The sequence below is a fragment of the Mustela nivalis genome (assembly GCF_964662115.1).
Source record: "Mustela nivalis genome assembly, chromosome: 3".
In the NCBI taxonomy this organism is placed as follows: domain Eukaryota; kingdom Metazoa; phylum Chordata; class Mammalia; order Carnivora; family Mustelidae; genus Mustela; species Mustela nivalis.
In genome coordinates, this window is record NC_139022.1 from 67687589 (window position 1) to 67699578 (window position 11990).

The window sequence follows — 11990 nt, forward strand, 5'->3', positions numbered from 1 at the left end:
CTCGATCCCAGGACCCCGAGACCATGACCCGAGCAGAAGGCAGCGGCTTAACCCACTGAGCCATCCAGGCGCCCTGGAATCCCAATTATTCTAATGTTGTTTCATCTTATGTTTCATCTTATCTCTCGAATTCTCCCCTCGTGGTCCCGTAGCTGTTTGTCCCTCTTTTGCTCAGCTTCTTTATTCACTGTCATTTGGTCTTCTATATCGCTAATTCTTTCTTCTGCCTCATTTATCCTAGCAGTGGGAGCCTCCATTTTTTATTGCACCTCATTAATAGCATTTTTTATTTCAACTTGGTTAGATTTTAGTTCTTTTATTTCTCCAGAAAGAGCTTTTTTATATCTCCCGAGAGGGTTTTTCTAATATCTACCATGCCTTTTTCAAGCCTTTTTCTGGAGAATGTCATTCTGAACTCTAGATCTGACATATTACCAATGTCTGTATTGATTAGGTCCCTAGCCTTTGGTACTGCCTCTTGTTCTTTTTTTTTTGTGGTGAATTTTTCCGCCTTGTCATTTTGTCCAGGTAAGAGTATATGAAGGAGCAAGTAAAATACTAAAAGGGTGGCATAGACCCCAGGAAAATACGCTTTAACCAAATCAGAAAATCAGAAGAGATCCCAATTCGTGGGGGGAAGAAAGGGGATAAAAAGAGGTTCAGGAAAAAAATAAAAAGAAACAATTTAAAAAAGAAAACGAATAAAGAAAAAATATAAAAAAGAGAAATATATATATTAGATAAATTAGTTTTAAAACGTTAAAAAAGGGTAAATGTTAAAAAAATATTTAGCAGAATTAGAAAAACAACTGAAAAAAAATTAACTGCAAGACTAAAGAATCATGGGGTAAAAGCCATGAGTTCCGTGCTTTGCTTTCTCCTCCTCTGGAATTCCGCTGCTCTCCTTGGTATTGGACCTGCAATCCTTGGTAGGTGAACTTGGGTCTTGGCTGGATTTCTTGTTGATCTTCTGTGGGAGGGGCCTGGTGTAGTGATTCTCAAGTGTCTTTGCCCCAGGCGGAATTGCACTGCCCTTACCAGGGGCCGGGCTGAGTAATTCGCTCAGGTTTGCTTTCAGGAGCTTTTGTTCCCTGAATGCTTCCGGTAGAGTTCCGGAAGACGGGAATGAAAATGGCAGCCTCCAAGTCTCCCGCGGGGAGGAGGCGAGAGCTCGGGGCCCCACTCCTCAGTGCGCCCTCACAGAACCGTGCCCATTTATTCCCGTCTCCCTGGCCTCCGGCCACCCTCCGAGCTCACCCAGCCTGCGACCAGTTCAAGGTAACCCCAAGCTGAGAGCTCACTCCTCGGCTCTTTCTCTGTAGCCGGCTTCCCCGTTCTAATACCTGCAAGCTCTGCGACACTCAGACATTCCCGATCCTTCTGTGACCCTGCGGGACCTGAGGCCACGCTGACCCCACATGGGCTTCACCGCGTTTAGCCTCTGGAGCGATGTCCCTCAGTGGAACAGACTTTTTTAAAAGTCCTGATTTTGTGCTCCGTTGCTCCGCCGCTTGCGGGGAGCCGGCCCCTCCTCCCGGGGTCTATCTTCCCATCACTTTGGATTCACTTCTCTGCCAGTCCGACCTTTAAGAAAGTGTTTGATTTTCTGTTTCTAGAATTGCTGTTCTTCTTCTCTTCGATCTCCCATTGGATTTGTAGGTGTTTGCAATCTTTAGATAAGCTATCTAGCCGATCTCCTGCTACCTGATGCAGTCTCAGCCTGCTACTTCTCTACCATCTTCCAAACCACCATATTTAAAATCACACCTTCCCTTCTGACACCACCAATATTTCTTTACCATGAGCAACTTTTCCTTTCTTTTTTTTTGTCTTAGCACTTACTACCTCTAGCATTTTGTACAATTTATTTATTACATGTATTGTCTTTCTACTTCCAGCAAATTAAAACCCCCAAAGGGGAAGCTATCTTCATCTGTTTATTTATCTTAAATCATCTAGAACGGTGTTTGTATAAGTCAGGTTCTGAAAAAATTTATCAGTTAAATAAACATACCAAAAAAAAAGCAGTAAATAGTTGACCTTAGGAAGCGTAATTAGGGAACCAAAAGCTTGTAATAGAGTAACTTCATCCCTGATTTACTTACATTTGTTTTTACTGAAGTATAGTTGATACACCTGAGGTGTACAGCATAGTGATTTGACAACACTATACATTACACTGCTCACCACTAATGCACCAACTACCTGTCACCATACAGTCATTACAATACCACTATGCTCCCTATGTTGTGCCTCTCATCTCTGTCACTTACTGATTCTGTAACTGAAATCCTGTATTTTCAAACTTCCCTTCACTCATTTTGCATAGACTCCCATTCACTGCCCCTCTGACAACTATCATTTTGTTCTCTGTATTTATGGGTATGCTTCTAACTTTTAATTTGTTTGTTCATGTGTTTTGGTATTTAGATCCCACTTACCAGTAAAATCAAAAGTCTTTCTCTATACATAGTTCTCTTATACACACTGCATTTTCCCCACATGCAAACAGAAACTGCCTCTTTGAAAATTTAATCTTAACACTCGTAACATATATATATATATATGCTTATATATGTGCTACACATATATATTTATGAACAAACCTATCTATAAATAATAGCAATGGCTAACAGTTAAGATAATGAGATTAAGGAGGTATAAAGGAGTAGAAAGTGTTTGGTTTTTGCTTATTTTATAAGAAGTATTCATCTAATACTTGTAACACTGTTTACAGTAGAATAATTCTTCCTCCAAGAATAACTTTAAAAAGCAAACAAAATACAAAGAAAAAAAACGAAATCTGTCCATTAGAAGTCATCCCAGAGTTACCGAGGCATTCACAATCTGAGGACCCAAATTTCATAGGAAGCAGAGTGCCATCAGCAGCCATACTGCCATGTTTCCCTTTAGAGTATTTCCCAAAAGTGGTCACAAAGAAAATGAGAAAACAAGCAAATGACCCAGGTCTTCTGCCTGGCTCCTACTTGTAGGAAAAGAATCCAGTGGAGCTTTTAATAGTCTCAAAAAGCTGGTAATACATGTATGAGAAGAGGCTTCTAGTCATAAAGGAGAGACAGAGGAAGTGAATGTTAAGTTGTACTAGTTCCCCTCTCAAGAGATCTACTAAATTCTGAAGCTATAGGGATATGAAACTTAGCAAAGACTGCGTAGCAAAATGCAGCATTTGAAAATTTTATGACTAAAGTGATTGACTGCAAGGCATCTGGGTGGCTCAGTGAGCTGAGCATCAGATTCTTGATTTCAGGTCAGTCATGAACTCAAGGTCATGAATGGAGCCCAAGGCTCCACACTCAGTACGGAATCTGCTTGCCCCTCTCCCTCTGCTCTTCCCCACCCTCCAACCCCCGCCACATATGCTTTCTAATAAATGAATAATAAAATCTTTTTAAAAATTTTAAAAGTAAAGTGATTTGACTGCATTCTACCTACTTACCAGAGGAAAGGGTAAACTATCCTCTATAGCAAATTATCATTCAGATCCCCTAAAAACTGTTAAACACAATGTCTGGCATTGAATTAAAAATTAAGAGCACATAATGAGACAATACTCAATCAAGAAAACAACAAACAAACAAGCAAAAAACAACAACAACAAAAAGGTATAATATAAAGCTGCAGGAAGAAAAACAAAGTTGTTTCTTAAACTAGTAAGGTCAACAGACTCTAGCAAAACTGTTCAAAAGAAAAAAAAAAAAAAAGGCCACAAATTACCAATTTCAGACCCACAGGGGAATAAATCTGAAATCAACAGAAACTGTGGTGATTCAAGAAAATATAGGAAAAGATAAAATAAATAAAAAGGTGGAATTCAGGGGCACCTGGGTGGCTCAGTGGGTTGGGCCTCTGCCTTCGGCTCGGGTCATGATCCCGGGGTCCTGGGATCGAGCCCCACATCAGGCTCTCTGTGCTGCAGGGAGCCTGCTTCCTCCTCTCTCTCTGCCTGCCTCTCTGCCTACTTGTGATTGCTGTCAGATAAATAAAGAAAAAATCTTTAAAAAAAAAAAAAAAGGTGGAATTCAACCATGAAATTGGTATGATTAAAAAGCAAATTTACCAAACTACAAAATAAGTATGAGGTTAGTATTGATTAGGCATATTTTTAAGAAGCTAATAAATAAGTAGGTCTCACAGAAAATATCCTTACAGAATCACAGAAAGAATATAGAAATAGAAATACAGAAAAGAGCATAGAAATGAAAAGGGCATTCTTTTTTAAGTGATTACCATATATTTGGAGTCTCAGAGGAAAAAGAGAGAATGTGACAAAAGCAAAATCTAAAGAGAAGATAACCAAGAATTTTAAAAACCCAAGGAAAGATACTGATCCAAAGATTCCAGAAGCTCAATATACCCCCAGCACAGTAAGAAAAAAGAAAGGAAAAAAAGAACACATACAGGCCCACCATAATAAAGATACAAAAAAACAGACAAGAAAGACATTTTTGTCAGAACAAAAATGCATTATCTTCAAAGAAGTAACAAAAAAACCTTTGCTGACTTTGCAACAGAAATGGAAGTCTGAGAGGATAAAATTATCTTCACCTGGGAAAAGAACAGCAAACCTAGAATTTTATGCTCAAAAGTAATATCCTTCAGAATCAAAAACAAGCATATTTTCAGATAAGCAGAGAGTAAAGCTGTTGACAGCTGTTTACCAAAAGAAACACTAAAAGTTCTGTAGGCCAAAAAAAAGAGGGGTTCTCACAGGAAAATATAAAAATGCAGTATAAGTAAAGCAGGTAAATATATGGGTAAATCTAAGCAAACACTGACCATATAAACCAATAACAATATCTACTGAGCATTAAAGCGTATGTACAATGAAAATTCAGGACAAGACTTAAAAAGCAGGAGAAGTGTAAGGAGAGTTCAAGTGTTCTGAGTCCTCAGCATTGTTAGGGAGGTGGTAAAAGAAAATATTTTCAGTAGACTGCAGTAAGTCAGTATGTGTTGTAATCTCTAAGGCAACCACTAAAAGATCAAGATTGTCAGAATGAATGAATAAATAAACACACTTATGAGAAACACATCTTAAATAAAAAAACACAAGAAAGGTCAAAAGTAAAAGGATAGAAAAAGATTGTACCATGCTAGCATTAATCAAAAGAGAAATGATGTCAGCCAAACTACATTTTTAGACAAGAAATATTATTAGACACATTCAGGGCATTTCATAATAATAAAGGGACCAATTCACCAGGAATTAAAGCTAACAATGCATACACCCAATAACATAACATCAAAATATAAACCATGCAGGTTGGCAAATTTGTACATACTTCTCTATTTTAATAACTGATTAAAAAAGTAAACAAAGGAAAAAATTAGCAAAAATAAAAAGATATGACCAAGATGCATAAATTTTAGGAAAATGACCTATACAGAAAACTGCAGCCAGGGCACCTGGGTGGTTCAGTCGGTTAAGTATCTGCCTTCAAAATAAGTCATGATTTCCGAGTCCTAGGATTAAGTACTGGAGAGGGTTCCCTGCTTCTCCCTCTACCCCTCCCCACCGCTTGTGCCCTCTCTCATTCTCTCTCTCACACTCCCATATCTCTCCCCCTCATGAATAGATAAAAATCTTAAATAAAAAAGAGAACTGCATCCAATAACAAGAGTATTGTGTGTGTGTGTGTTTGTGTATATGTATATATATATTCATTTCAACTGAACATGGCACATTTACCAAAACTACTGTATGCTGAATTAAAAAAAAAAAAAAATCCTGATTTCAAAGGATTGAAATCATTCAGACTATGTTCTCTGGCCTCAGTGGAATTAACCAAGTACTCACTAAACCAAACCTATTAACAACTATGTGAAAATTAGGCAACTATAAGGACATTAACTCTTGAATTAAAGTAGAAATTACAGTGGAAAACAAAGTATTCGAAAGGATGATAATGAAGAAAAGACATATAAAACTTGTAAATGACATGCAGCTGAAGCTATACTTAGGAGTTATGTGACCTTAAAGGCTTATGTTAAGAAGAGGGACAATAATTATCTATTTCAAAAAAAAAACTAGCAAAAAACCAAAAAGTTAAATATGAAAAAAGGCAAAAAGCAAAAAAAAAAACCAAAAAACAACAAAAAAAAAAAAGCCAAAAAAAAACCCAGAATTAATGAAATCACAAGCAAAGGTGCTATCATAAAACTTCAGAAGAAGAATCAGAAGTTGATTTTTGGAAAGATTAGTAAAGTTGATTTCTGGAAAGTAATCCTTAGTAAACAAGATTCTACAGGATAAGCTGGAAGAAAAAAAGTCACAAACTACCAATTTCAATAATTAAAAAGGAGGAAATTGTATAGGTCCTACAGAAAAGTTATTTATGCAATCATTTATAAAGTTTTATTGCAAAGATAATTAAAGTAAACCAAAGTTAAAGAACTGAGATGTAAAAGGCTCACTCGTAGACTGCTATTAATTTATGACAATGATAAAACCTGAAAAAGGTAGTTTTTTGGTTAAAATGCTGTTGCGTCAACAGGATATGCATAATTTTAAAAAAAAGTAGGAGGGATGTTTACTTCTTCCTTGCTCCATACACAGAATCAATTCCATGTGTATGTTACACGTAATAGTGAAAGATGTAACAATAAAGCTTTTGGGAGAAAAAGATAAGCAAATGTATTTATGCCCCTAGGACAGGCAAAGATTCCTTAAACATGTCCAATAAAAAAGAAAAGCACCAATCAAAAAGGAAAAAAATACTGACACATATAAGTTAATATAAATTAAGAACTTCTGTTCATTAAAGATAGCATTACAATAGTAAAAAGGTAAGATACAAATTGATTTCTGTAAGCTATACATCCAACATAGCCAGGACAAAGAACAACTAGAAATCACTAAGAAAAAGAAAAAAGCCAATAGAAAAATAGGACAAGACTTGAATAGACAATTTAAGAGGCTATCAAAATAGTTAATAAATATGAAAAGATACACATCATCATTATTCCTCACACACATCATCATTATTCCTCACATCAGGAAAATACAAATTAAAACCGCAAGGGCTATTTCATCACTCATCCACAAAAACAGCCACAATGAAAAGGATAAACAATACCAACTGTTAGCAAGAATGTGGAGTAACTGGAATTCCCATACACTGCTACTAATGTAAATTGGTACTGGCACTTTGCAAACTATTTAACAGTATCTACCAAGCTTACCATACGAACACCTTATGATCCTGCAATTCTAACTGTAGGTATGGAATTAATATAATTGTATATACTGATCAAAAGACATTACAAGAAAATTCATAGTAGTACTCTTTCTAAAATAGAACTGGAAACAACCTAAATGTCATCTCTATCAACAGAAAAAAAATAAACTATGGTACAGTCACAATTTAACAGTATAAGCAATGAGATGAGTAAAATACTGCTATAATCAACAACGTGGATAAATCTCACAAATGTAAAAAGTTTATAAACACAAAAGAATATATGCTATATTACTCAATTTATATAAACTCTAATTTACATAATCAAAAACTGAAAAATAATCTATGGTATAAAAAGGATCATGTTTATTTTGGGGAGAGGTGGCATGGGTATTATTACACTGGCATAGAAAAAGGACTTCTAGGATGCTGATAATATTCTGTTCTCAAATTTAAAGGGGTGCCTGGGTGGCTCAGTCTGTTAAGTGACCAACTCTTGGTTTCAGTTCAGGTCATGATGTCACGGTCATCGAACCCCGTAACTGGCTTCTCACCAATCAGTCAGCTCAGGAATCTGCTTGAGATTCTTTCTCTCCCCTTGCCCCTCCCCTCACACACCCTCTTTTTCTAAAATAAATCTTAAAAAAAAATTAAATAAAGATGGATTACACAGGGATTATGGTAATGGTAATAATGTACTAATAGTATTATCACACACAGTACCAAACATATACAATACCAATTAATATAGTAACTATTAATACATCAGTACTACTTGTTAAAATTCACTGGGATAAAGACTTATGATGCTAAACTTTATATATGTTATACTTCAATATGTTATCTTTAATTGCATACTTTAAAAAAGTAATTCAAACACAGAAAAACTCTTCTTACTAAAACTTTCATTTTATCATTAAAAGGGAACATGCTCAATTGTATTTTGATACACACGCACAGACAATATTACGCAAAGTTATATCCACATTAGACACCTCATAATGGTATATTGCCAACTGTTGCCCTCCCCCTCATCCATTACATCATCATAGACTCAATAACCCTTAACCCCCATTACTGCCAAATGTTTGCAGAGGCCAAGACTGTGCTATGTTATGTTCCACTCCACACAGCCTAAGACTCTATGATCATTGCTAGCACCTGCATCAATGGATGACTGACCCAGGACCTAGTCCTGTCTCATTTGTTCTGTCTTCCTGTGACTAACAACTCATGACCACTGAGGTAAGAGATTTGTTGGAAATTCATGCTTCTGCCTCTTTGGTGTGTGTATTTTTATGCATCTCAGGCTTTTATCACCATTTTTTACTTTTTCTATTATGTTAAACTTTTTAATCGTATACATCATTTTTAAGCTTTTCAATAACAAAAAAATCAGAATACTTTAGTCTCTCTTCATATAAAAAGTCTTTTCATCCCCAATTACCACAGGCTTTATTCTAAAATTCATACAGTTTTAAGTTCCTTAAAGCAATTAAACTAAATACAGATATAATCTCAAAAACAACGGCATATGATTTTATCCAAAAATTTTCTGTCGTGTTCCTATCATATCTCTGTAATTCATAAGCTGGATAAGCTTTCTGCTGGGAAATTTCCTCTTATATCTAAACTTAATAAGCAACACTAAAATATGTATTTACTCTTGCTTTATTGTTATCTCATCCTGGCCACATGTTATTTTGTGTGGGGGAAAAAAAAAACAAACCATGAAAACTCCAGTATTAGCATTGCTGCCTATACATAAAGTTAACAAGCAATTCACTTACATACTTGATTCATTTACTATTTCAATATTTATATAGGTTTTTTATTTCTGTGACAATTCACATCAATGTCACCTGCCTCCATACGGTAGGTGTCAAATATTCACTTTCTTTTCTAAGAACCACATACAAACCTTATATAGAAGTGCTTTAAGAACCATGAGAAACTACCCACTCCAGGAAACAAACTGAGGGTTTTAGAAGGGAGAGAGGTGGGGGGATGAGTGAGCCTGGTGATGGGTATTAAGGAGGGCCCGGATTGCATGAAGCACTAGGTGTTATACGCAAACAATGAAATATTGAACACTACATCAAAAACAAATGATGTATGGTGACTAACATTATAAAAAAATAATAATAAATGAAAAGATAATAAAAAATTAAAATAATTGAGACTGATCTAAGATGGCGACTGTGGAACCAGAAACCACCCGTACTCCTAATCCCCCGCCTACAGAAGAAGAGAAAACAGAATCTAATCAGGAGGTTGCTAACCCAGAACACTATATTAAACATCCTTTACAGAACAGATGGGCACTCTGGTTTTTTAAAAATGATAAAAGCGAAACTTGGCAAGCAAACCTTCTGCTGATCTCTAAGTTTGATACTGTTGAAGACTTTTGGGCTCTGTACAACCACATCCAGTTGTCTAGTAATTTAATGCCTGGCTGTGACTACTCACTTTTTAAGGATGGTATTGAGTCTATGTGGGAAGATGAGAAAAACAAACGAGGAGGATGATGGCTAATTACATTGAACAAGCAGCATAGATGAAATGACCTGGATTGCTTTTGGCTAGAGACACTGCTGTGCCTTTTTGGAGAATCTTTTGATGACTACAGTGATGATGTATGTGGAGCTGTTGTTAATGTTAATAAGACTATATGGACTACTGAATGTGAAAACAGAGAGGCTGTTACACATATAAGGAGGGTATACAAGGAAAGGTTAGAACTTCCTCCAAAGATAGTAACTGGTTATCAGTCCCATGCAGACACAGCTACTAAGAGCGGCTCCACCACTAAAAATAGGTTTGTAGTTTAAGAAGACACCTTCTGAGTATTCTCATAGGAGACTGCGTCAAGCAATCGAGATTTGGGAGCTGAACCAAAGCCTCTTCAAAAGCAGAGTGGACTGCAATTAAATCTGATTTACATCTAAATGTTGCTAAGATATAAGAGAAGTCTCATTTGCCTTTGTCTTGTACTTCTGTGTTCATATATATGTTTTTTTTTTTTAATTTTGGCTAGAGTGTCCACTATCCCAATCAAAGAATTACAGTACACATCATCCCCAGAATCCATAAGTGTGTTCCTGGCCCACTCTGTAATAGCTTAGTAGAATTACCATTACAAACACATTTTACCTATCCACAATATTCAAAAAAGAACTTGCATTTCTATATCTTACAGGAAAAAAAATTTGTTTATGTTCCATTGTATGCAGGAGCATATTTTGCTGGTTTGAAAGAGTATGATGCATACAGCTTTCTAGCAATTTTCTTTGTTTCTTTTTACAGCATTGTCTTTGCTGTACTCTTGCTGATGGCTGCTAGATTTTAATTTATTTGTTTCCCTACTTGATTAACATTAGTGATTCTGATTTCAGTTTTTCATTTGTTTTGCTTTTGTTTTTTTCCTCATGTAACACTGGTGAAGGATCCAGGAATATGACACAAAGGTGGAATTCACATTAATTTTGTGCATTCTTTGGTAATATTTTTGTTTTTTTTTTATAACTACAAAGCTTTGCTACAAATTTATGCATTTCATTCAAATCAGTGATCTATGTTTGTGTGATTTCCTAAACATAATTGTGGATTATAAAAATGTAACATCATAATTACACTCTTAATTAGAATTAGTATGTCTGTTTTTGTATCTTTATGCTGTATTTTAACACTTTGTATTACTTAGGTTATTTTGCTTTGGTTAAAAAATGGCTCAAGTAGAACAGCGGTCCCATTCATATTAAGACAGTGTACAAAACTGTAAATAAAATGTGTGCAGTGAATTGTCTTTTAGACAACTAGATTTGTCCTTTTATTTCTCCATCTCTATAGAAGGAATTTGTACCTCTTATTGCCAGGCAGTCTCTATTGTGTCTTCTTGTAGTGTCATCCACGTGAACAGGATAAGTTTGGAGCACTAGTTTTGATTATTATGTTTATTAAAATTTTTAATAAATTGAATAGGTAGCACCATATGTATAGGAAAAAAATTAAAATAATAAGAAAATTTAAAAAAAGAAGTTCTTTACAAAAGCTGTTTTTATAACTATGAAATACCAATATCACAGGAATTAGAAAAGTAGAAAAGCTACCACATTTCCTCTGAACCAAGAGGAAATTAAATAAGTTTTCCAATATGGTGATTCACTAAAACCATTAAAAACAGAAGATAAGGTTTCTGAACTCTAATCTATGGGTTCTTCCTCCATGTACTACTTCCCCTATAAGCACTAGGCAGATAGAAGACAAGCTACTTAAATTATGGTTTCTCAACATGTTTCAAAAACAATGTTTACTAAACGTGTAATTAAGTTTAGGGAAAGCAGAGTTAAATGAAAAATGGCTTTTTTTAATCACAATAAAAACAGGAATGTTGTACCATGTGCATTCTGGATTTCTAAGAACATGGATCCAAATTATTTAACTATCGAAAAAGTCACAGAACACTAATTCTTACTATTGAACAATGCAGTGCACAATTTAGGAAACACAATGAAACACTTAATTGGACACTGGTTAGTTAGTAATCCCTCTTGTTCTAACTGCTTTCTTCTAATAATAAAATCTCTACCTTAATTTTGTAAGGTTTTGATTAAATAATTATTAATATTTTAAAATAAAGCATAACTTACTTTTGAATACACTGAAGTAAAAAACAAGAATACCAAGCTAAATGACTGCTTAAAAACAGACCTAAACATTTACTATTAGGAATAAAAATATTCTCATCTAAATTACTTCTCTTTACTATTCTGAAAAAGCTGCACTTTGCTA

The 11990-nt window shown here is 35.2% G+C and overlaps 1 protein-coding gene and 1 pseudogene across 3 annotated transcripts in view; one reads left to right on the plus strand and one right to left on the minus strand.

Annotated features, from left to right (window-relative positions):
* The window catches only part of RASA1 (RAS p21 protein activator 1), a 121364-nt gene that overhangs the window by 78680 nt on the left and 30694 nt on the right, over nucleotides 1-11990 (minus strand). The gene's annotated exons all lie outside the window — the stretch shown is intronic.
* Nucleotides 9250-11116, plus strand: LOC309860842 (eukaryotic translation initiation factor 4E pseudogene; annotated as a pseudogene). Its single transcript has one exon. The product of its transcript is annotated as a eukaryotic translation initiation factor 4E pseudogene (transcript).